At 38.0% G+C, this 26,940-nt stretch overlaps 1 protein-coding gene and 1 pseudogene across 2 annotated transcripts in view; both read right to left on the bottom strand.

Moving 5' to 3' along the window:
* Window positions 1-26,940, bottom strand: part of CDH2 (cadherin 2) — a 245,577-nt gene that overhangs the window by 164,277 nt on the left and 54,360 nt on the right. The window lies entirely within an intron of this gene.
* LOC136315857 (U2 spliceosomal RNA) lies at window positions 3,539-3,704 on the bottom strand (annotated as a pseudogene).

Below are 26,940 nucleotides of genomic sequence, written 5' to 3'. Positions count from 1 at the left end.
GGTTTTCTGCTCTGAGATTTTCAATGTGCGAATCTTGAAAAACCTTATTTCCTCTCGGTAGCATATGTGGGGTAGGATGGGTATAAACTTACCAAAATTTTTCCTCTTAAATGAACTTATATTTTCATTTGAGAGAGAAAACAATTATCTATAGAAATTACCCACAGTTATAAATGTATAGATATAATTAAAAAAAATCATGTGCATACAACTACTTATCAGTTATGCAGTCCATGGGAGCAGCTACTCATCTGTTCCTGAGTTTCAGAGAATCTCATTTCATAGACTCTTGTTTCCGGCTTAATCAAGCTATTATTTTTAAAACTATTTTCCTATGCTAATGGTAAGTATTGGATATATCAGCATTTAAAAAAATAAAATTCAAGTTCTTAAAATAATTTATAGCTTTGGTTTAGCATCTCTAATTGCATTAATCATATCATGGGTAGCATGGAATTTATTTTTACCACAAATCTAATTACACACGTGTTTAGCTAAATTATTTTGGATTTAAGCACAAAAATCAAGATTATATACAAAGACATAACCTAACACAGTGTTGATTAAAAAATACATACACACGCACACACACACACACACACACACACACACACAACTAAACATTCATTATCAATTCCATGACATTTTTTTATATGATAAAAAAACTTGAAAACCTCTTTTTCAGGCCCTGGCCGGTTGGCTCAGTGGTAGAACGTCGGACTGGTGTGCAGGAGTCTCAGGTTCAATTCCCGGCCAGGGCACACAGGAGAGGCACCCATCTGCTTCTCCACCCCTCCCCCTCTCCTTCCTCTCTGTCTCTCTCTTCCCCTCCTGCAGCCAAGGCTCCATTGGAGCAAAGTTGGCCCAGGCGCTGAGGATGGCTCCATGGCCTCTGCCTCAGGCACTAGAATGGCTCTGGTCGTGACAGAGCAACGCCCCAGATAGGCAGAGCATCGCCTCCTGGTGGGCATGCCGGGTGGATCCCGGTCGGGTGCATGCGGGAATCTGTCTGACTGCCTCCCCGTTTCCAACTTCAGAAAAATGCAAAAAAAAAACAACCGTTTTTCAACCCCACAAATGTGACAATTAAAACCAAGCAAAAAGTAGAATAGAGTGCTTAATACATTTATTGTAGTAATGCCTCATAAAAATCATGCAATATTTTATAAAATTAAACTTTATCAATAATATGTTACTTGGAGCAAGACACCTAAGAAAATAAACCTAAAATCTACAACACCTCATGCTCACTACCTGCAGATATTGTGTTTAAAATGTTGAAAAATTATTTGATGACTGGTGTAACAGCAAAGTCTGGAATGAGAATGGTATATGTATCAACACCGAAACCACTGTACTGGTGATCTATTACAACCCAAGATTGTAGGAACACTAAGACCTCAGGACAGAACACAGTACTAAGTAAGGAAAAACCCAATGCAAAAAAGACTAGAAGAATTAAATACATGATGCAATAGGACTATAACATGTATATTATAATATTGATAAAATGTTGGTACAAACCTTGCATTTACAAGTAGACTCAGTCCTCTAATACTTAAGAGCTACAAATAAGCATATTAGAGTTTTTCTCAATGGTATAAAGAAGCAGTTGATAAAACAAAGAGAGTGACAGGCAAGACTGCAGAAGGTCAGAAAGGCAGCTGTCAAAAGTATGTTTCTCTTTAGGGAAAAAAAAAACACCTGAAAGTTTTGATGCATTTTAATTACTAGCCTGAAAAAAAAAATCCGGTGAAGGCTACTAATTATCACCTTCCAACCTCTCTAACACTTTGTAGTCTAGCAAAAGAGGAGAAGGGGACAAAAAAAAAAAAAAAGACCATTATCCCACTCCAGGCCATTAATATATATATTATATATATATAATGTAATACTATCTTATATTAAAATATAAATATATATATATATATATCTATAGGCTTCCTCTAGCACCCTTGCAACAGAGACTGCTCCATTTAACTTCAAAGGACTTTCTTGTTTACAATATAAAGCTTCCCTTCTGCTACAAATTAAACCCAATTATCTGGTGCACAGTTTCCATAATAAAACCTGGTAAACAGAGGAAGCAGTAACCTTGACTGTTTCAGCCCTTCCATTTGACAGCCCACAGGTTTCCGGAATGAAAACCACTCTTACTTATCCCATTAACACATAGGTGTTGAGAGGGCATGGCTTCATTTACCTTGGATCAGATTTTCGAGACAACTTCTGAAATCTGAAAAAGTGCTGAAAACTCTCACTTGCTTATTTCATCTATAAATCTTAAAACTACGATGGGAAACAGCTCTCTAATTAAAAGCATTATTAACTCTTTCTGGTCAATGGCATCTATAGTCATTGGTACATCTGGTCGTCACTGAAGGACAAACTGTAGTCACATACAATGGAGTCCTGGCCAATTCTAACTCACCCTGACAGACTGGGGCTAAGCTTTTAATCAAGCAGTTGTTCAAAGACACCTTTGTGTCCCTTTAAAAGTCAAGCACAATACACATCCAATGAGGACTTTACAAACCTCAAGTTTATTCTAAGTCCTCAAGATGCATTTGTGCATGCCGAATGTACACAAACCTCAATTGCAAAATTACAAACTCTAGTTTATTCCGGGATAATATTTTACATAGGTAGATGAATGATCAGAAGGTTTTAACTAGCCATTCTCTACTGATGTGAACCTAGCATAACAAAAATATTGGGCCCTTGAAATAAAACAAGGTCAAGATGAGAAGAGCTTTTCCCAAATTCTTAACTTTAACTACAAGCAGGAGTAATGTCTAAACAAATAAAAACATTTCCCTACCTTTCCTTCAAGTCTGTAGAATTCCCTTTACCTGACCAGTCAAGAAATGAAAAATAATGAAACCCACATCCAGTCTAACCTCAAGAGGCTGTTTGTGCTGAACATTAAATAATTCTATGACAACACAACGGCACCTTCTCCAGTACTAAAAGCAGTATGATTAATCTTATTAAACCAGCGTCTGAACCGTGTCCAGATGCAATGGAAGAATAATTAGATTGCTAATGGCATAAATACTGGATCCACAAACTCCTTTTTTTAGAGCTAAAAAAGAAGCGAAAAAGAAAGTTCATTCTTGAAATGCCAATACAAATTAAGGAAATTGCCCACAGAAACAAGATTCCTATACAGAAAAAGAAATACATTTTGCGAAGATTGGCCTGTGGCCCTCAGTAGCCTTTTTCTTTCCTTTTCATTTTAAATGCTGTTAGGGGACAGAAAAGAAGTTTTACTAATTTACAAAGAATTGACAAATAAATAAGTGGGACATCAAATTTTAAGTGGGGGGATTCCCATGTCCTTGCACACTTAGAAGAGCAACGCTTTCCTCCTCACACAGGTCGCGAAAGATTCAAGGTGAAAGGTTCACTGAACGTAATGAGAATAAAATGGAACTCTTTGGCCTGTCTCCTTCTACATATTATAATAATAAACAAAACAGCATGAGGGGTTCGTTATGGAATGGTCACATTGGACTATTATCCTCAGAAACGGAGGAATGATTTCTTAACGCAAAGTTCAACATCACACAAGACACAACCAAGTCTTAGCTTCCAGGTGATTTCACAAATAACTAGTGTCAAAAATCTCTTTGTCACTTTTCCCTATTACTCTGGCATATCACATTCTACACTTGATCTTAGCCAAAAGGCCGAGAAGCGATTGGATTATCACATTCTGAAAAATAATCTTCCATGTTGAGACAATCAGATTCGATCCAGAAGCAAGCTTTATTTTACAGCTTATACAATATGTATCCTTGTTCTCATTAAAAGTACATACACAGTGTCAGCACTTACAAGGGGTTGTTTACCCCTTTCATATGCCAAAACAGCATTTCCAAAAATGCTGGTTAATAAATGCTATTTCCTTCCTTTCAGAATGATGGGCCAAGAATTTACATGCTGTACTTCTGGAGAAAATCATTTTTGATGGGAGGAATTGTCATGGCAAGAGTATACAAACAATTACGGGGCCATATGGTGGCCCTTCTTGAGATAAAGGTGAAAGGCAATGAACCTAAAATACTGACGAGCCTATTTCCTTTCTGGATTCTGAACTTGGTGCTGCCCGTATTAACACAGAAAATGAGAACACACACTGTACTAATTACATCCGGGGACCTCTGCTGTTATCTCCGCTATGTAGCACTGTCCTCTGGTTAATTCTACTTTGTTTTAGTGTCAACCAGACACAAACAGAATTCCCTATATGAGACCCTCTATCAGCCACATTCTTTCCCTGCATCAATTATTTCTTGAAAATAAACCTTTGCCTTTGTTCCCCAGTCCTAGGATAATGAGTCCGCTCTGCACGTTAGTGGGCAGACCCACCCAGGCGATAGTAGGAGTTATCAGAAGGGGGATAATGAGTGTGCAGCTGTCCCGTGGTTTCCACGGGGGAGCGGTTCCTGGACCCTGGCAGCTACCAAAATCGAGACTGCTCACGGCACTAATGGTGTGGAATTTGCATAATCTATACACACTCCTGTATGCTTTAAATCATCTCTATATCTTTTATAATATCTAATACAAAGTGCTATGGAAACAGTTGTTACACTGTATTGTTTACGGAGTAACCACAAGAAAAAAGGCCTGTACACATTCAGTACAGACAACTATCCTAGGCATATATATAGTACAGACCAATGATAAGATAATATTTTTAAAAAGGTTTTCCATCTGTGATTAGTTCATCCCGCGGATGTGGAACCCATAGTTATAGAGGACTAACTGCACATGCTATTAGGTAGGCTTACAGAGGCTACAGTTGAAACTAAGGTCAGAAAGAGGTGGCCAGACTTGGCCAAGGGAATCGAGCTGCATAGGCCAAGGCTGTCTATAGAACCTAAATCATTCTTCTCCAAACTGTGGCTTCTCTTCAGCAACCCGGTCTCCATGGTCCATTATGTCAACAGGGGCCCCCTTCTTCTCTGAGTTCTGCTGCAGTAAATAAGAGATCTACTTCAGCACTGACGTCATGCATTTATGTCATGTGCATCATTAGCCTTCTTTGGCCTTGGTCTACCTTTTAGCTCCTCAACTGCGTGTACAGGTGGGCCCTCCAGATCTAGCTGCAGCGGTTTAGTATGGCAGGGACGTTAAAGAGAATGGGAAAGAAAGGACATGCTGATCTGACAGCGCAGTCATGGACGGTGGACTTTCCCAGTTACCGCTGTTCAGAAGCGAGTGCTTATCAACTGTCCTATCAGCTCCCAAGGCTGACCTTCAGTGGCCCGCCTGGCCTACTTACAGGCCTTGGAAACAGTCAAGACAAATACTGCTGGGAAGGAAACAATAGAGCAGGATTTCTATTATCCAATCTCAAAGCCTCGCAGTTTGGCCTCAGCCTCACCTTCCCTCCCGGAGCCTGCCTGCTGACCTAGATGGAGACACATCAGAGCCGGGGAGTCGCTCCCCCAGGTGTCCACGTGTCCCTCGCCCCCACCCCAGCAACGGAATCTCACAATCCCTCTTTCCTCCTTGGTTTCATCTGGACTTTGAATGTTACTTAATGCAAACTTGAAATAGAAGTGGCATTTCAAAAGGTTGCAAAAATATGTATTTGAGCTAATTGTATCCCCATTAAAAAAGGAAACAACTGTGTTATAATTTGTGTGAGCCAAAAAATCTTAGGAATCATCTAATCAAGACCTATTATTTTTATAAATGAAGTAAGTCAGGTCAGAGAGGCAGATGCTATTTCTTTAAAATTAAAAACACTGAATTCTCAGATATCTTGATCTGCCTGAAACTTTGAGCGAGAAGCATCAAGTACAGGCAGAAAGGACACTGAACTTAAAGGTCAGAGATTCCGATTTTGGTCTCACTCCCTATGCTGTCCCTTAGCATGGAGACTTAAAAGAGCGTGCTTATCATCTTTAAACTCGGTTTGCTAATCTGCAATATGCAAAGATAAAGAGCTTCACAGAGTTGATCTATAGTTTCTTCTCCCAGATCTAAAGTTCTATGGCTCTTTTCCAAGAGTAAATAACAAGAATAAAATGTAAACAGCATAAATGCTTTTACAATGATTACTTTCAAAATATAAGCTAACCACGTTTTACAAGTGTACACTTAATTTTACATATTTTATTTCCTAGCCCCCGCCACACATAGGTATTATTATCTCTACAAACCTAGAAGGACAGGTTGACCTTAGCATTTAAGGGTAACAGACAGTGAGCCTGACAGACAATTAACTGTTAAGAGTTGGATATATTTAGCATTTAAGAAATGTACTATCAGCACACTGAAAGTATTTGGAAAGTTTCGTCATTAGGAGATAAAGCATGAATCATGTCTGTGTCACTACCCAGCTACTTGTCTAATCTCTTCCACTATGAATGCAAAACGCTCTGTCTTCAGAGCTGGTTTATTTCATATTTCAACTCTCCAGTCACAGACACATTCAATGAACACAAATAAAACCTTCTGACTTTCTACCCTTACTGTCCTCAAATGGGTTAGTGATACCTCAGCCTGCAGAATTCCACACCCTGGTCTCAATGCGCAGAAACACATTCCACACCGCCCAAGGCAGAGACCAAATGGCCAATGAAAAGGCCAGACTCAAACTCCTTTGAAGGAGGGACAGGGGTGATGGATTTAGCAAAAGGCTGTGTAGTTCATGTAAAGTTTCACTAAGGCTTCAAACACTCTTAAAATAAATTAAGCAGAGAGAATAAAAGGAAGCTCACAGATTTGCAGTGCAGTGATTTGAGGAGGGAAAAGGGGGAGGTAGAAGAGGCTAAAAGGGGATAAACGGTGACGGAAGGATCTTGACTCGGGGTGTTGAATGAACAGTGCAGAATACAGACGGTGTACTATGAAATGGTACACATGGACTTAAGTAATTTTATCAACCAATGTCGCTGCAATAAATTCAATTTTTAAAAAATTAACAGGCTGATTTGGTAAAGAATAAGTTTCTTACGACTACACTCTAGTGCTCATTTGGTCTTTTAATATCCAATAACCTTTACTTCTCTAAAGTCCATGATCTCCTATAATGTTCTCTAATTGGTAATTCAAGATATATTTTAAAAGGAAAAAAAAAAGAAAGAAACCTGCCTCAGGATCCCTGCCCACCTTCACAGTAGCAGATTTACAAGCTCAAACAGCAGATCAAAAAAGGGGAACTAAAACACGCACATCAAAGCCCACGTTGTAAGGCCCCTTATCAGGGCAGGCTGGCAGGCAAACAAGGCCCAGCCATTAAGAGAGTGTCCACTAATTCTCTGAAGGATGAAAGTCAACGCACAGAGTCAACACAGGGAAGGAGATGAAGGAGACCAAATTTGCAGCATGAAAAAAACTTTTTAAGGTATTCATCATTTTTTGTTAAAATTTAAGAATACTAGAGGGTTGAGCAAAAAAACAGGAAAGTATTCAGAGAATATGAAGACAGTAAGTACTATTTCAACACAATCGGTATATATCAGACCTTGAGTAAAATACTGAATCTGGGTGGCAGGGTGCAAATAAACTGTATAGATTCATAGTAGTGTCGCTCAATGGAAATACTATGCGAGCTGCACATGTAATTTCAAAGTTTCTGGTAGCCAGGTTTTGAAGGTTTTTTTGTTTATTTTTTTTAAAGGTGAAAAAGAAACAGATGAAATTAATTTTTAATAGTAAAATTTATTTAATCCAAAATATCTAAAATATTATCATTTTAATATGCAATCAATAATTTAAAAGAAGATATTTTACTTTTCTTTTTTGTATTCAGTGCTCAAAATCAAGAGTAGCCCCAGTACAAATGCTTGATAGCCATGTGTGGCTACCATGCTGAACAGAACATTCAAATTCAGGCAGGTGTTTACTATCTGGAATGCAGAACTGTCAAAATGCCGTGACAATCCAAGACAAAGGGGGGAAAGATTTAAGAAAGGTGCATGTGCCAAAGATGTGGCACAGACAGTCTCTGCTGCTTGAGAAGGGAAGGTGGGACAGAGCGGTATTAGGCATAAAAGACATGTGAATGATTTAAATTTAGACAGTAGAAAGAACTTCATAGCTATGGGGACTGGAACATTTCTACTGCAGGCATTTAGACAGTTCTTCTTCCTAAGAATACTGGATAAAATAAGCACGATTTTTAAAAATACTATAGAATTAGCCCTGAAAAAAGACAGAGAATATGAAATGCTACTGCTCTATGTTCCTTCAAGTTTTTAATAATGACTCCTAGTGTATATAAATTTACCCCCTCATAAAAGACTGAGTAATTTACACAAACCCCAAGGACGTATAATGAAGGTATGCATTTCCTTTTTTAAAAAACTAATAATGGTATCCTTAAAAGGAAAAAAAGACTAGTTAAAAAGAGCAGTCATTTGAGAAGAAATCAGATTTCATTGTACTTAGTCCTGTCCCTCTGCTCCAACAATTAAGATATTACGTAGAACAAGAGAAGCGAATCCTCAAATATTTCCAGTTGATTAGTCGTGTGACTCTCCAACACACAATTAGTACAGAACCATATGTTCAGTAAGAAAATGTAAATGATTACAGATTTCATATCTGGATTACCTGATTTTTCTTTGAGTTTATTTCTCAATTTAACTGACAACTGATGAGCAATAATGTAGACCTTAGTTTCATTTAAACTGTGTTCTTCTCCTTTAACTTCAACAGCATGTAGCTGTCAAACACGGTTTTTAATAATAATAGCTCATATCAAGCTGCAGTTCAATGCCGACATTCTCTAGATTTGGTGTCAGTATTTTACTTCAGTTAGGACTTTCTGAGAGGTTCTAGTTACAGTGCCTTTACGTTTTGAGATCTTGAATCTGTTATTAATATGCCATGACCTTAGGCACATTGCAATCTTTAGCTCAAGTTGTCCATCTTCTAACAAAATAAATTTAACACTACATCTAAACTGTAGGCTTCATTTATAGTGGAAAACAATGTTAATTAGTGTATTAAGGTTTAGCTCCTGTTTTTCAAAAATATTTAGGCCTACTAAGTAGTAATACCAACAGGGGAAATGTCACTTCCATACACTCTTAGTACTGGAGAATGTAACTTGTCTATTAAAATTCACTAAGTCAATGATCTTGGGGTGCCCGGGAATTTTCAGTCTTAACTTGAACCTGGGAACTGACATGATATCCTGGAAAGAACGAGTGTTACTCAAGCGTGCTGGCTCCTGGGAGTTAAGGCTGAAAGATTTTTTCCAAGACATTCCTAACCAAGATCCCCCACCCACAAGATGCCACCGTGATCACTTCTGGAAGAAATGCCTGTAGGAAGGGAATACGATTCACAATTCCTGCCCTATTCTTCAGACCCACCAAATTGGAAGAGGTAGGGATGACTCCAGCATGAATCACCTCGCTCTTCTGGGGCTTACGCCTCAGCACCTATCATGACTGTGTTTGAGAATCCAGAGAGGTTGACTAACCTCTCTGGATTCTCAAACACAGGCCACGATTTCCGGCTGGCTGGGAACCGTTTCCCATTGGTCCCTTGGGAATTTCCTGATACCAGGGCCGCTGGCTGCAATATCTTGATGATCAACCTATAGGCCCACCAGAACCACATCAGAACCACCACAACCGATTTATTGGCCAGCTTTTCCAGGTTGCTCAGAATATTCCAAAGTCAAGCAACTGATGTTAAAAGTATTACCTCCATTTACACAAACATGTCTATGTGAATTACAATCTTCACAATAACTTCTAGTGACAAAACAAATGAGATATCTGAACTCCAGTTCACCTTCTACGATCTGATCTAGATTTGTCAAAAGTGCATCAGGAAAACAAGTCAACTCAGTCTTATAAAATGTGAATATTGAATTTTTGTTAAGTCAACTTGTTTCCCACACAAAATTTTTCCTTGAGACAGCCTGTCCTTTATTCTGACACTTTTGGTGTTTAAATGGTGAAATTTTTTATTTAATGCAGTGGTTCTCACTTGTGGTGATTCTGCCGTCTAGGTAATACTCTGCAATCTTTGGAGAGATTTTTGGTTTTAACAACTGGGGCATCTGATGGCTAGAGGGATGTTGCTAACCACCATTAAATGCTCAGGACAGCCAAACACATCACAAAATTATCTGGTCTAAAGTGTCAAAAATGCTGAGGTTGAGAAAGCTGAGCTCAAGTGTTCACTTGGCAAGTTCTTTGAAATTTTACTTATTTTTTAATCTAAATGACCTAGAATTGTTAGGCTGAAAAAAATGATTTGTTAGGAAGTGACCACTGATTGATAAAATTTAAAATTAAAATAATTTTGGAGCCCTGGCCAGTTGGCTCAGTGAATGGAGTGTCAGCCCAGAGTACTGACATCCTGGGTTCAATTCGTGGTCAGGAAACACAGAAGTGACCATCTGCTTCTTTTCCCCTCCCTCTCCTCTTTCTCTCCCTCTTCTCTTCCAGTAGCCGGAGGCTTGGTTGGTCCGAGCATTGGTCCCAGGTGCTGAGGATAGCTTGGTTGGTCTGAGTGTCAGCCTTAAGCGCTGAAGATAACTTGGTTGATTCAAGCATCATTCCCAGACAGAGGTTGTGGGGTGGATCCTGGTCGGGACACATGCGGGAGTGTGTCTCATTATCTCCCCCTCCTCTTATAATAATAATACATAATAATAGTAGTAATAATTTTGGCCTAGATAACTTTGAAACGTGTTCATCTATAATGATAAAGGTGATAATATATTTGCATAATGTCTTAAATGTTCTAACTGCTTTAACTTATTTTCTGATCATACTCTATGTGTTATTTTGAATAGCCTTTTATGAACCATTCTGGGTCTCACTCCACAAATTTAACTTAGTACAAAGTAAAATTTCTCAAGGAAATATCTGCTTCAGTAGGAAGTGAGTTCCTTATCACAATAAGACTTTAAGTGGAGAGCAAATGACCATGCATGCGCCAATTTTAGAAAGAATTCCCAAAAGGCCAGAGAATTAAAGGAGATACCAAAGGTTACTGACCTTGAATGTTTTTATATAAAACAAATCAATGATAAAGACTATATGTGTCATGTTTTTCCAAGCTACCCTTCTATTCGTTATTAGTTTTATGCTATTTCTGTTTTCTTTGATCCTGAGCACAGAATCAATGTGACATACCCAACTTAGGAATGAAGAGGGAAGAATCAGTACTTCACCTTTTTTAACTAGATTACACAAATTTTGTAGGCAGGATAAGGTTCATTAAGTAGCTTCATCTCCCACAACAATACCCACAATCTAGTTTTTGTACTCTCCTTCCCTTACAAATTACAATGTATTTGAAATAAATCTAACTTTCAAAGTTTGAAAAGGGGCTTGTTTATCTTATTCATTTTTCTCAAACTGACATTTAAAATTCCCTTCAAATTAAAATGGATTGCTACTACCAAAAGGGAAGTAATGGCACTCCGAGGAAATCCATTCACCTCTTTGTCACAACCAAATGTTCTATAAATAAGGTTAAATAAGACTGGAAATACCAACCTCAAATGAAGTAAGCTAAATCCCTGTGGCTAGGCATGTGATCCAAGGGGAAAATGTCTAAAGGAAAAACATACAACTGGGACAAATGCTCACAAGCAGCGGGTCAGGGACATTCCATCCCGGCTGGCCACCTGGCCCCTCACCCATAGAGAACGCACAATCCATAGAGCTGTAGGGCTGCCAACACCACGTTCATACCAACAGCTCTGCTTATGAGCTGGTTCAAAGAGATTTCACGTAAGTGCTCCCGAATACAAAACAAAGAGGCTTCATGCTATCTAACCCAGGGACTAGAGCTTAACAACACTACATCGTAACATATATTCATGAGGGTTTTAAACTATCAAGAAAAGTATGTAGCCTTAAGGTAAGATGAATCACACAGATGTGTGCACAAATCCTGCTTCTGTAGAACACGGCTTTAAAAAATACTTTTTGTTTTATGTTGTGCTATTTTTAAGATGAAAGTGACCAGTAAAATGATAATCACAGACTTGAGAAAAAATCCCAGTAATCACACTGAGTAAACCCTGCATTTTACAAGTGAGAAATGGTCACACAGTGATACTAACAATCCATGGTGAGTTTACACTACAGTTAGTGGATGACCTGACCCTGAAACCCAAGTTTCCCAACTCTTGGACTCCCATTCTTCCTAGTAGGTTAGGCTGCCTGTCACCCAATTAATATGCACAATCCTGGGAAATATTTTAAGAGCTTCCATTTATCCCAACCTAAGTGTTCTGACTTAATTTGTTAAAAAAAAAAGTCAATAGCAAAGAATAGTGATGCTATATCTTCATCTTGAAATCTCTGTCCTCCTGCCAAGGGTAGCAAAACATAGACTTCTTCCTTTTCTGTATATACTCCTGAATACAACATAAAAAGGCGTCATGCTATCTAACCCAGGGACTAGAGCTTAACAACATTATATTATAAAATATATTCATAACACATATTTTAAACTATGAATTTTGTTTTCCACCCAATGATACAATTCTATCTATATCATAAAATTAAATCTTTCAAGAGTTTTCTATATCCGTGGTCCCCAACCTTTTTTGGGCCATGGACTGGTTTAATATCAGAAAATATTTTCACGGACCGGCCTTTAGGGTGGGACAGATAAATGTATCATGTGACTGAAACAAGCGTCAAGAGTGAGTCTTATATGCAGAGTGAAATAAGTGAATCATAAAAAAACAAGAACTGCATAATTCCATACATTGGTGGGACATAAAAGCAAGACTAAGAGACATGGACAGGAGTGTGGTGGTTACGGGGGGTAGGGGGAGGGAATAAGGGAGAGGGGGAGGGGGAGGGGTACAAAGAAAACTGGATAGAGGGAGACGGAGGACGATCTCTCTTTGGGTGATGGGTATGCAACAGAACTAAATGACAAGATAACCTGGAAATGTTTTCTTTGAATATATGTACCCTGATGTATTGATGTCACCCCATTAAAATAAAAATTTATTTATAAAAAAAAAAAGAGTGAGTCTTAGGCAGATGTAACAGAGGGAATCTGGTCATTTTTTAAAAATAAAACATTGTTTAGACTTAAATATAAATGAAACAGAAATAATGTAACTTATTTATTCTTTCTCTGTGGACAGGTACCAAATGGCCCACAGACTGGTACCGGTCGACGGCCCGGGGGTTGGGGACCACTGTTCTATATGATAATTAATATTCATATTTCTCTATGTGAAAAGATAGAGAGCAGACTGAGGTTGAAAAAAGAGTAAGAAATGAAAGGACAGCCTGACCATGTGGTGGTGCAGTGGACAGAGCATCAGACTGGGACGCAGAGGATTCAGGTTCAAAACCTGAGGTTGCCAGCTTGAGCGTGGGCTCATCTGGCTTGAGTGTGGGCTCACCATCTTGAATACAGGGTCACTGGCTTGAGCGTGGGATCATAGACATGACCCCATGGTCGCTGGCTTGAGCCCAAAGTCTACTGGCTTGAGCCCAAGGTCTCTGGCTTGAAGTTCAAGATTACTGGATTGAGCAAGGGGTCACCCACTCTGCTATAGCCCTCAGTCAAAGCACATATTAGAAAGCAACCCATGAACAACTAAGGTGCCGCAGCGAAGAATTGATGCTTCTCGTCTCTCTCCCTTCCTGTCCCTATCAGTCCCTCTCTCTGACTCTCTGTCTCGGTCACACACAAAAAAAAAAAGAAAGAAAAAGAAATGAAAGAACAGACATGCAATAGGGAATAAATGAATTAGGAATAAATGCTGATTGTGCCCCAAATGCAATGAGGCATATTTATAGGTAAACAATGTGCTTCCTCTTCTATTATATATGACATTTAGTAATATCAAAATTGGTCTTCAGTTTTTCAATGTAATCAAAGAAAAAAATAATCAACTTATTTCAAAAGAAGACTTAAAAAAAAAAAAGAACAAGTTTCAAAGATCTCATTAAAGGGAATTCATAAACAAAGAAAAAAACTAGGAGAACCGTGTTCTTTATTGCTGTTTTATAATAGAGTACATTTAAGGTTTGATGTGTGTGTGTGTGTGTGACTTCAGGTTGTGAGCAATATGAAGGTCATACCAGGTTTTGCTGCGTTTGGGATTTTAAGAATAAAATCCAGATAGTGCACCTAAGGGAGGCTTAGCCTGTATACCTTAATGGTTATTGATGTATTCCATTACTTCATATTAAAACCAGCCTTTTATTTCTTAAGATCATCCATTCTAAAAAGTCCAGAAGTTATAGTCCGATTAAATGGTAAAACTTTAAATCTGAATTGCTTTAGAAAGGATTACTTCTTCAAGAGCTAGTTAAAAGTTATCATCTCACTAAATTACTAGCTGAAAGTATATTTTGTTAGGTTAAAAAATAACTCTCCAAATATAAAAAAATCACAAATTAGTTATTTTCCATGTTCCCTGACATGACCAACTGACTATAGTGGGGATGCTTCTTAATGCATTAAAAAATTCAAAACCAACAAAATAATCCAAGAAAATAAAGAATTTGAACTTTCAAAACCTTTTTCCTCACATTATTAACTGGGGAAGAATGAGAGGAAGAGACTTTTAGGCAATATCTCTGGTGACTTTCACCAGGCATAGCCACTGTCATCAAGATCAGCTTTTCGCACACACAACTGTAAAAAAGGCCTTCATGCCTGAGTCTGTGTCCCAATGCATGTCCTTTTTCATTCAGTGTCTGGAACAAGACCTCCACTGAGGAATGCTTAATACAGAATTGAAATGAATGAATAAATAGAACAATACTCAAGAAGTAACCAGACACTGGCCACCGCTGCTCTGCTGAGAAATCAAGTGGATTTCCATCGGTAATTAAATGCCACCTCCTACACAACCAAAGTCCTCAGAGATTAAAGTTCTGGAATTTGAGATCATCAAGTTTTTCAACTGAAGAAGATATCTGATTCATTCAATAATGCCTTAATAATAAGCAATATTGCATGGACATTCAATAAATGATCTATAGTAATGCAAATACAGAAAATGACATTTCTGCTCTTTAGATACACCAACTCTATTGTGCTCTTGGACAGAAACTATAACCCATTATTCATTCTCACCTTCTTACAGAGTAATACAATTTTTAGCTGGGCCCAATACAGCTGAAAATAAAGGTTTATTTCCCTGCCTTCCTTCAGGTCTCACAAGAAATCTCTGGCCAGGGTAAGTGATATGTGTAACTTCCAGGTCATGTCTTTAAAAAGAAGGTGCATTCTTTGCCTTTCAGCTGCTTGGACTGTGGACTTGATTGTTAGCCACCTGAGAATGCAAATGAAGACAACCTTCTAGGAAGGCAAAACAGTAAGTAACCAAGGAGCCTAGACCTCTGAATGACTTTGTGGAGCAAAGCCATCCTACTTCCCCTGATTGCCGACTTCTGAATGGTTATCTATGAGAAAAATAAACTTCTTTCTTAAATTATTTTTTATTTCCTGTTCCTGTTTCACACCACCAAATTTGTGTATTACCCAATTCATCAAACAAGTGAACAAAAAACCATGCTTTTTTTTTTTTTTTTGTATTTTTCTGAAGCTGGAAACAGGGAGGCAGTCAGACAGACTCCCGCATGCGCCCAACCGGGATCCACCTGGCATGCCCACCAGGGGGCGATGCTCTGCCCATCTGGGGCGTCACTCTGTCGCGACCAGAGCCACTCTAGCGCCTGGGGCAGAGGCCAAGGAGCCATCCCTAGCGCCGGGGCCATCTTTTGCTCCAATGGAGCCTTGGCTGCAGGAGGGGAAGAGAGAGGAAGGAAAGGGGGAGGGGTGGAGAAGCAGATGGGCATCTCTCCTGTGTGCCCTGGCTGGGAATCGAACCCAGGACTTCCGCACGCCAGGCCGACACTTTACCACTGAGCCAACCAGCCAGGGCCAAAAACCATGCTTTTAATTGTCTCTAAGTACTCTGTCTAAATTATATCACTCTCTCACACACACACACAAGTAGAACAACAGACACAGAAATACATGTCTGTAGTATGGAAGTGCACAGGTCCCAATCATTTAGATAAGGCACAGCATGGGGCTAGCCCCAACACTTCTTAAACTCCCTCTCCCTGATACATTTGTCTGGACTGGATGCTTTAAAATATGACTAGTAGAGAACTTGAGCTAAGAAATGACAGAATATTCAATAATAGAAAAGATAGAGATTGTGATACATTAAGTTGTATACATCACTTTGTTTTCTTCAAAAGTTTTGCTATTACATGATTATAGATATAAAACAAATATATGCCTTTTTATGACTAAAATTGATATTTCATCCAACAAATGCATGGCTAGACAGCCTGTGTACATTTAGAAAACAAGCATGACCATAATAAAGAAGACAGATGAGCAGTAATATAAAAGAGATAGATAATAAAAGAATGGCATGAATTATGTCCAACTCAGACAGAAAACCTATGGCACTTCACTGACCCCATCCATCCTGTCCTAAATTGTAAACCTAAGAATGAAAGAACAGTAGTGAAGAAATAAATACCCAGCTACAACATATAAAGGGCATCCTAGCCAGATATCTCTCAATCTATCAAGAAGTTATCTCAACATTTTTATTTCCTTTGATAAGAATTTCCTGATTAGAAAATTAAACTGTCTACCAAAGGTTTCAACCCTTCTCAAGAGTAAGCCCCTTTGGCCATAGTTGTTACCTTTTCCTCTTGGAATCAGACTGGACCCACAGCACTGTGACAGCTTATAGCTATTAGGCTCATTATGAATCAAGGACAAATAGAGAAACCCATGAAACCACGGTGAAACACTAATGTTATTCTGTGCAGTTTCCCATAAGTACCCAGTACTTAGAATGTGTTTTACCCAATAACCAGCTCTACATCAACTGAAAAGGACCACAAGAAATAAATCCTCAGCCCTCTTTCTGGTTACTAAAGGGTGAAAGGTCAATTGAAAACACCTAAATAAACTAAATTGCCCAGCACATCATTACAAATGACATGTGAAAACATGTGAAATGTTTTCTTAAAGGAACGCATATTTTCATCTTAACCACTCTATTTAAACTAGTCTCAAGGGCCTCAGAGACTGACCATTCACTGAATGCAACCTTTTTATTATGTCTCATTTTTCTTGGCCTCCATGCTGTATTTTAACTCCTTGGTCATTCCTTAACTCTGGAGATTTTCTTTATCCTCAGCTTATGTTGTACTAATTTCCCCTATAACCTCCTTCCACTCCACATCTGGGTCCCACAATTCAGTCCTCGGACTTTTTCTCTTCTCTTGATTCTGGCTTCAAAGCACCATCTCTAATGCATTAGAGTCCCAAACTTTTTCGCCAAATCTATGCCCAAACCACAGCTGGTGGGTGTCCTCCCTTCGTTATCCTTACAACAATTGGCAATCTTTACGTTCGTTCATTAACCAAACAGAAATCTACTGAGTATTAACAGTGTGCCAGGATTAGTGTTACCAAGGAAAACAAGGTCACTGTAGTGCCTCAGAATAAAGCTGCACTCATTAGTGTGATAAACCATAAAAGGTTTAAAGGGAGCAGGAAAGCCCGTGTCCCAGTGGCCATGCACAAAGCCATGACACTTGACATGAGTTTTGCAAAAAAACAAAAAACAAAAAAAAACAAATTACAAGCAAGGAATCTAGCTGGGCAGAGTGGGCAGGAGGAGGTGTAAGTGTCAGAGGGACACTTACAAAGGTGTACAGCTGAGGAACTGCTGTATAGGAACTGTGTGCAGGAACTGTATCTACTTCTTTTGGCAAAGCAAGAGCTAAAGGTTTTAGAAAAGGAGGATGTCTTCTCTCTCACTTGAAATTTGGTCTTAGTGCTTATTTCAGGTAATGGTGCCAACAATCTTCCACTTACTTATACCTACATCTTGAAAGTGTTGGGCTCCCTTCTACTCCTGGGAACCCAAACCCAACAAATGCCCAGTAGAATATTCCCATTGGCTTCATCTACTTTGTGCTTATGTTTTAACACCAAGCTCAAATGCCTTGTTGCCCGGAAGCCGTTTCCAAACCCCATCACAGACAGAATCACTCCTTAAAGGATGTCTCTAATAATACCACTATCTATATTTGTGATCAACCACTCTATCTGATGAAAAGCTGACAGAAAACAAAACTATTTCTACTCACATTTGCACTACAATATTTGTACATACCAGGTGCCTTTTCTCCAAGTAGAATTTTTATTTCCTGCTCATCCTTACACTGACTTTTATTATTGCGAGTGTTTTAACAATCTCCTATTACTCTATTATCAAAGTGAACATAAGTTAAGTTAGCTAAGCTGTTATTTTTAACTAGTGAGCCCCATAGGAAGAGGGTGCCTAGGCCACCTGCAATATTCCTATCCAAGTCTAGAATTCTAGTCATCAATCTTATAAAATACAGTTACCTAAACATTATTAGTATTAAGATTTCTAATTAAAAACACCAAAAAATAAACTTTTTTAAATCATATTTTTATTAATTTTAACACAGTGACATTGATAAATCAGGATACATATGTTCCAAGAAAACATCTCCAGATTATTTTGACCTTTGATTATGCTGCATACCCCTCACTCAAAGTCCAATTGTCCTCCGTCACCTTCTATCTGGTTTTCTTTGTGCCCCTACCCTCCCCCCCTCCCTCCCTCTCCTTCCTCGCCCCTTCCCCACCCCTCCACCCCACTCCTGTTACCATCACATTCTTGTCCATGTCTCTGAGTCTCATTTTTATGTCCCATCTATGCATTGGTTCATATAGTTCTTAGTTTTTTTCTGATTTACTTATTTCACTCCGTATAATGTTATCAAGGTCCATCCATGTTATTGTAAGTGATCTGATGTCATCATTTCTTATGGCTGAGTAGTATTCCATAGTATATTTAGGAATATACCCCAAGGACACCATAGAACGGTTCCAGAAGGAGAAATGCACCCCCATGTTTATAGCAGCATTGTTCACAATAGCGAAGATCTGGAAACAGCCCAAATGTCCGTCAGAGGACGAGTGGATCAAAAAATAAACTTTTTAAAGCAACACTTTATAAGGTAATTTCTCCAAACTGTTTTAGGACAACTCTTCCAGCTTACTGGAAGTCATGTCCTTCAGTCTTGCCTAGGAATAGAAAGAAGCTCTGTCTTACGGCACTTAGTAAAAAATAAACTAGGACATAGAGATTCTTCAGTAGGTCTCAATTAATTATTAATTAACTGTCTTATATTAAAACTGATACCCCCAATACTCTTAAACACTACTCCAAATATATAACTATTTTTAAAGTTAAGATAAAAAACTGTTTAAAGTCTCACTTAAGAGCAAATCCTGAACAAAGCATAACAACCCAGAAGGAAAAGTACAATAGATTCCAATTTGCTTTATTCATGCTGCATATAAATGAATCTATAAAACTTAAGAGTTGACAGATCACCTCTCCAATGTTATGATAATCCATATACTTTTCACAAGTATGCTGTTAACCTGTGGGCATCTTTCCATAAAATGAAGGATTTTATTCAAAACCACTTAACAGCGATCATCTTATGAGATAAAGTCATAAATATGAACTGACACAGTATTTTGCTGATACTCAATTTTGCTTTCTCAGCTCACATGGTATCTTTTTACTCCTTCGTTATTACAGAAGACATGTCTTTGGTACATACTGAGGAGTGAGTTTTGTGGAGTTTGCCTGGATGGGGCTCAAAGCATTGCTGCATCTTGAGTAATAAGAAAAGAACCTCAAACATAATTTTGATTGAGTTTTTGAACAGAAAAACAGACACCTTCCTAGCCTGGCAGTGATGTTTGGAAGGAAATTGGAACACAGACTTCATTACACTGTATTGATCTCTCTAAATAAAGGGTTCTGAATGTATTGATCAGCTTGAATTAAACCCCTAACTGTTTGCAGGACCGGGCATGATGTGAAGGCCGGTTCACTAAGACGGAAGAACAGAAAGCACTTTTGTTCTCTGGCTGCCACAGAGCACTGTTTGACACTAAGTAATAGATTAACATGATTAAAATAATAGACAGCATTCAGTTAGAGAACAGGAAGGAGATAAAACTTGTATTAAATTCAAATAATTCACAGTTTTTAAAATGATGTCATCATTTAAGGGTAAAAATGATTTTAAAAAGAAGAATATTTTCTTTGCATATTTTTAAGCAGGAAGGCAATTTCATTTCCTTAATAGTTGTTCCTTTGAAAACCCCAAAGTACCTCCATAGTGATTATTTTAAATTCTAAATATATAGCACCCCTACACACACCTTGTCACGTTCCAGGTTACTGTGAAATGATGCATGTGTGTGTGTGTGGGGGGGGAATCTAAGATTGATTTTAAGGTTTCTTTTGTACATCTGCTCAATTTCCATTTGGAAAGACATGATTTTCTTTAGTAAAACTCAATTTTCATTCAAAATAAGCCTGAATGTTATGAACTGCTCTTATTACAATAAAACATTGCTGCCAAATTTACAGCACGCTTTAATATCAGAAAAGGAGACAGCATACCCCTTTATCCTGGTTTTCCAAACACAGACCAAGTATGTGTTATTAAATTTTGTTACTGTCCATATTTACACTTACAACAAATTCTCGATTTTAAAACAAATAAAAGAAAAACTAGCTGTTTTTCTAAACATCAGCCAAGGTCATGTTTCCAAAAGCCTTTTCACCTTCTCTTCCAAATCTAAAGGGTTAAGTACTCTGATATACTACCATATTTACTCAATATTACTACTCCAATATTTCAGTATTTAATAAAGAGGAAGACAATGGTTTACCATTAAATCACTGCATTAATCTCTACAATATTTCTTGTCTTTTCATCTTCACTGGCTAATAATGACTAAAGTATGAATCATTAGAAGATATAAAGTAACTGGTTGTAAGTTGGGGGGTGGGGCTTGAAATCCGGCCCAGGGACTGAATTCAAACTTGAATGCAACCCAAACCTTGGTTTAGCCACTGAAGGGTAGTGCAGTGCAGAATCTCAGGCAGGTCACCCTGCCTTTTGGTGTTAGTATTATGAAGCACATGCTGCCTGCTCACTGAGTTGGTTCTGAAATTTTAAGATGATTATTTGAAAGCAGTATTAGATACAAATGTGAGTTATTTAAAAAAAATTTCCTGGGATTTAAATTCTAGTATCTTTATGTCTACTTTATCAGGCAAATGCCATAACTGTGACTGATATTAAAGGCTTTATATTTGGGGAGGGTGGACGAAGAGACTTCTTCTTTAATATTTATGTTATAGTATATGGAGTATGAGAAAACTTTGAGTTCCTTCTTCTGAAGATCAAGAAGCCAGAAACCCAGCACATTACTGTACAGCCATTGACTCATTCAACCAATATTTACAAAGTATCTAGAATGAATGAAGGAGCTGCTGCCACTCAGTGAATACACCAAATAAAAAAAAACTAGCATCAGCCAACCATGAATCCAAGGAAGACGGGTGGAAATGAGTAATACTCAAATAACATATTTTATTTATTAATTTTTCTGCATCCAAAGAAGGCCAGCATTAAGTGAACATGTTGGGGAAGAGGAGGAATAAATTACATGTTTTGGGGGTTTTTTTGCACTTCTTTTATTTTTTATTTATTTTATTTTTTTAATAAATTTTTATTAATGTTAATGGGATGACATTAATAAATCAGGGTACATATATTCAAAGAAAACATGTCTAGGTTATCTTGTCATTAAATTATGTTGCATACCCTTCGCCCATAGTCAGATTGTCCTCCGTCACCCTCTATCTCGTTCTCTGTGCCCCTCCTCCTCCCCCTAACTCTCTCCCTCCCTCCCTCCCATGTCCTTCCTTCCCCCACCCCTGGTAACCACCACACTCTTGTCCATGTCTCTTAGTCTCGTTTTTATGTTCCACCAATGTATGGAATCATGTAGTTCTTGTTTTTTTCTGATTTACTTATTTCACTCCGTATAATGTTATCAAGATCCCACCATTTTGCTGTAAATGATCTGATGTCATCATTTCTTATGGCTGAGTAGTATTCCATAGTGTATATGTGTCACATCTTCTTTATCCAGTCTTCTATTGAAGGGCTTTTTGGTTGTTTCCATGTCTTGGCCACTGTGAACAGTGCTGCAATGAACATGGGGCTACATGTGTCTTTACGTATCAATGTTTCTGAGGTTTTGGGGTATATACCCAGTAGAGGGATTGCTGGGTCATAAGGTAGTTCTATTTGCAGTTTTTTGAGGAACCACCATACTTTCCTCCATAATGGTTGTACTACTTTACAGTCCCACCAACAGTGGATGAAAGTTCCCTTTTCTCCGCAGCCTCTCCAACATTTGCTATTACCCATCTTGTTGATAATAGCTAATCTAACAGGGGTGAGGTGGTATCTCATTGTAGTTTTGATTTGCATTTCTCTAACAACTAATGAAGCTGAGAATCTTTTCATATATCTGTTGGCCATTTGTATTTCTTCCTGGGAGAAGTGTCTGTTCATGTCCGAAGAGGAGGAATAAAACATTGAACCCAGAACCTGCTTTCTAAGAATGGTCTTCTCTATTCTAATGCATTAATTTATTAAAGGTACACATTAAATGTAAATTAACTGGATTTCTGAAAATACTTCATGTTGAAAATAAAGTTGTAAATTAAAAATCCTAAATCATCATAATAAGTATTTATTGAGCATTTACTGTGTGCCTGAGTTTTCTTCTAAGCACTTTATCAATATTAATTCATTTACTCATCCTAACAAGCCTGTAAGATAGGGACGATTATCATCCTCAGTATCTGAAGGAATCTGAAGGGGTTAAATCTCAGCTATGATTTAGGACCTACAGCTCACAGCTCCCGATGACAAAGTATACACATTTATATTTAAGAAATATTTGGGAGTATAGAAAAGATTACAAGGTGGTTTTATCATTTTCCTTAATTATGAACTGAAAGTGGTATATCAATCAAAAAACATGAAAACTTACTGAATGTAAAGTATTTTTAATGGTAAAGAGCTGAAGTCTATGGTCAACTGCAATATATCACACTTTGAATTTTTCAGACTGACATGACAATGGTTCACATTTAAAGAAATGTAGGGAAATGTTTAATAAAAAGGAGACTGTTTAAAGGTCATATATTGTTATTCTAAGCAAATATCCATAATCATGCTATAAAAACTGTACATTTTTATTTTGAAGACTGCCATCATCTTGAGAAAATGGACATATATATCCATTATTGCTCAATTATATATTGTCCTCAAATAGGCACATAAATTAACACTGAAACAGAATAACTGGAGGAGATAATATGACTATATAATAAAACATTTAAAAAATAAAAATAAATTATTTCTTTAACATATACTACAGTCAATAATCTAGTCTTAGAATGATGGCAAATAACCTGTAAAAACAGTATGGAATTTTCTATTTACTGACTGGGAATTTCTACAAACTCCCGAACTTTTCTGAATCTGTTTACTCAGTTCCTTTAAAATATATATAAAATCTACCCCAACTGGTTGTCATGATAATTAGGCTAACACATCTATATATAGCTCCTACCCTAATATCTGGAACTCAAGCAAATTTGGTACACTTACATAAACATAAAATACAATCAAATGTTTCTAACCTCTCATCTACAAATAATCTACCTTGGAAAAAAATCTTAACACTGGGCAAATCTCTCTAATGTTCTAATCTCTTAAGTGAAGAGAATGATGGGTGGGTGATATTCATTACTGATTTCAAACATTATTGAGGGTTCTCTGCTTGACACAAGAGACAGAGCTGTAAATAAGATGTAGACCATCCCCGCAGAACTGCCAGACTAGTACAGAAAAACACCTTCCTAGAATTGAAAGGTAGACTGAGGGAACCAGTAGGTTCTGGAGAGCCATATCAATATAAGCAAAGATACGGCAGTGTGATCTAATGGTACAGCCAGCACCCACCAATAATAGTTCTATGTGACTAGGGCCCAGAGTGTCCACAAGGGCTATTGGGCAGAGGAACCGCAGAAGCATTCCAGGGCCATATCTGAGACCTTGCAGGGTAGGGTACGCAGCTAGACTTTCTCCTTAAGGCAGTGGTCCCCAATCCTCGGGCTGCGGACCGGTACTGGTCCATGGACCATTTGATATACAGGTCCGCAGAGAAAAAGTAAATAACTTACATTATTTCCGTTTTATTTATATTTAAGTCTGAACGATGTTTTATTTTTTAAAAATGACCAGATTCCTTCTGTTACAGCCATCTAAGACTCACTCTTGACGCTTGTCTCAGTCACGTGATACATTTATCCATCCCACCCTAAAGGCTGGTCCATGAAAATATTTTCTGACATTAAACCAGTCCGTGGCCTAAAAAAGGCTGGGGACCACTGCCTTAAGACACTTGTAGGTGCATATAAGCCCATGGTGAGTTCTTCATGCAGGAGACACAGGATATCTATCTGCCTTGTATAATGACTTCCAGCAACAGTATAGACAATGGCTTGCAGAGCAATCGTATTATAAAGAAAAAAGAGATCAGTATTGCTTTTACATACTAAACCACTTTCTTTTGTAAAAAAAGTAGAAAAATTGTCAAGTTATCCAATCCACAAACCTGATGTGGAAGAAATAATACTAATATCTACAGGGCTTCTCTGCTAGGTCCTATGGGAGCAGTTAGAGATTTAGTGGATGAATTCAACTTCTGAGTGTCTTGGGAGTTTATAAGCTTCCCCCTAATAACAGTAAATTTAAATTCTGGTAGCCATAGTGACAGGTTATTCCAGTTCTATCAGAAATTTGGGAGGCAGCCATCAGTACAAGGCCCCCTAGGCGCAGAGAGAATACTTTCTTCAGAGTGAGCAATGGTCAAACTGGTTTACCTATTCAAAATACAATTAAGATTTTATTTAGCATTATTAAAATAATAATTATTTCAATTTTTCATAAGAAAAATGATCTACTCAAAGAGCACCAAGGCTGATTATAATATAGCAATTTAAGCTGTGCCCAAAAAACTGCTTTGTACACACAGACACACACACACACACACACACACATATACATATATACACACACATATACATATACATATACACAATTAGGTCAGAAAAAAATGGGGTTCATTATAGTTGGAGGTAGAGTTTGTTCTAATGTTGCCGTAAGGCTATTTTTGTACCATTAGAAAATTCTTTCATAAAACAACAAAAATGGGCCCTGGCCAGTTGGCTCAGTGGTAGAGCGTCAGCCTGGCGTGCAGAAGTCCCGGGTTCAATTCCCGGCCAGGGCACACAGGAGAGACGCCCATCTGCTTCTCCACCCCTCCCCCTCTCCTTCCTCTCTGTCTCTCTCTTCCCCTCCCGCAGCCGAGGCTCCATTGGAGCAAAGATGGCCCAGGCGCTGGGGATGGCTCCTTGGCCTCTGCCCCAGGCGCTAGAGTGGCTCTGGTCGCCACAGAGCGGCGCCCGGGAGGGGCAGAGCATCGCCCCCTGGTGGGCGTGCCGGGTGGATCCCGGTCGGGCGCATGCGGGAGTCTGTCTGTCTCTCCCTATTTCCAGCTTCAGAGAAATACAAAAAAAAAAAATGCGTGACATATCTGCTTTCATTTTATATACACATATGAACTCAGCTAAAGAAAGGTTAACATATTGCAAAGCTGTCTGTGCTTAGGCATCAAAGCGCACAGGTGATGCTGGCCAAGGACAATGGTGGTCAAATATTTGGCAAGGTTAAACAATTACTTGTTAACTTACAATCTTAAAAAGAATGCTCAGCAACAAAGAATTTAGATAATGAATGAAAAGCTTAAGAAATGCTCCATGGCCAGCTGGCTGCTATCCTGAGATACTCCAACATTCCCAGGGATACCTGGCTAAAGGAAATAGCAAAAACTGATGGTTAGTATGCCACTAACAACTAAATGGAGTCGATGGCAACCCATTATCACACTCTTGGTATGCTTTAAAATTTTTGCCAGTTTTTGTTTTTTCCTGAATAAAAAATTAAAACAAATTAGTACATCACACCAGGATATGTAATTAGGCTCTGAAAACATTTCAAATTGCAACTAAGTCTCATAATCTTCTCATCTAAGTAATTTCATAGACTATGCTTCAAGAACTCTCTGTGTACAATAAGATATTGTAAGCATGTACCTAAAGTATCAGATGTATGTATACTTATTTTTCATATATAGGTATTTGACTTCCCTTCAAAAAAGCCTGACTGCTAAACTGTAATATCCAGAGTTTCTCTTTAATATACTTCAGTGGCATTCATGGAGCAAGTGCTGGGTGTAGCATTAACCCCATTATTAATGAGGATAACTCCCACAGAAGGATGAAAAGAATAATAAATCATATGAGCTATGTCAAAATTCAATACACACTATTTATTGAGTTCTAGTAGATCCAATCCAGTGGTACAAACCAAAGCCTATGTATATTAATGTTTTGCTTATATCTGAAAGTAAATTTGTATACTAGTTTCCGGAGCAACCAACAACAGACAGGTCATACCCATAATCTATAATGACGTCAGATCTTTATATATAGGTATAAAATGTTTCCTAATTCACTCAAAACAATGAGGCATCATATATCATGTGATTTTGTACCTAGAATTACCACCATGTGATTTGGTTAATAGCTACTCCACTGAAAATTATAATTTGTCTTTCAAAACATCAAGTCCAAAGTTGACATATTTCTCATGCTGTTATTTCCCTCTGAAAAAGATTTGCTTCCATTAGTTCAATATTTTTCAATCACAGCTATAAAAATTTTAAGCTCATAAAAACATAACTACCTGCATATAAAAATCTATCTACAGCTAAAGCAAATATATTTGAGGCGTGGTAATTAGCAATAAATGTGGGAAAGGAGGCAGCCTCGATGTCTTTGGTTAATGTAAACCACAGATAAAATCTCAAAACTTATTTTTTCTCATTTAAGTTCAGCTTATAATTTGCAAATCAGAT

The sequence above is a fragment of the Saccopteryx bilineata genome, chromosome 11 (genome assembly GCF_036850765.1).
Source record: "Saccopteryx bilineata isolate mSacBil1 chromosome 11, mSacBil1_pri_phased_curated, whole genome shotgun sequence".
NCBI lineage: Eukaryota > Metazoa > Chordata > Mammalia > Chiroptera > Emballonuridae > Saccopteryx > Saccopteryx bilineata.
The sequence above is the reverse complement of the archived record's forward strand: the minus strand, read 5'-3'. Positions and strand labels throughout refer to the sequence as shown.